This window comes from Myotis davidii, unplaced genomic scaffold, assembly GCF_000327345.1.
Source record: "Myotis davidii unplaced genomic scaffold, ASM32734v1 scaffold480, whole genome shotgun sequence".
NCBI classification, from domain to species: Eukaryota; Metazoa; Chordata; class Mammalia; order Chiroptera; family Vespertilionidae; genus Myotis; species Myotis davidii.
Window position 1 is genome coordinate 327,980 of NW_006292360.1, and position 295 is coordinate 328,274.

General features: G+C 69.8%; 1 protein-coding gene across 1 annotated transcript in view; it reads right to left on the reverse strand.

Moving 5' to 3' along the window:
• Positions 1 to 295, reverse strand: part of TDRD9 (tudor domain containing 9) — a 46,049-nt gene that overhangs the window by 3,320 nt on the left and 42,434 nt on the right. The gene's annotated exons all lie outside the window — the stretch shown is intronic.

Below are 295 nucleotides of genomic sequence, written 5' to 3' on the forward strand. Positions count from 1 at the left end.
CCGCCAGCACCGGGCACCCGCCAGCACAAGGCGCCCACCCACACAGGGCGCCCACCAGCACAGGGCCCCCACAAGGACAGGGCGCCCACAAGGACAGGGCGCCCACCACCACAGGGCGCCCACCCACACAGGGCGCCCACCAGCACAGGGCGACATGGCGTCAGACCCATGTGCCGGCTCCACACCCGTCTCCTCTGCCCGTTTCCCTCGCGCTCCTAGAGGCTGCGTGGACCTGCCTGAGCCCCGAGCTGCCTTCAAACAGGTCCAGGCACAGACACCAATGGTCTCTGAGGCT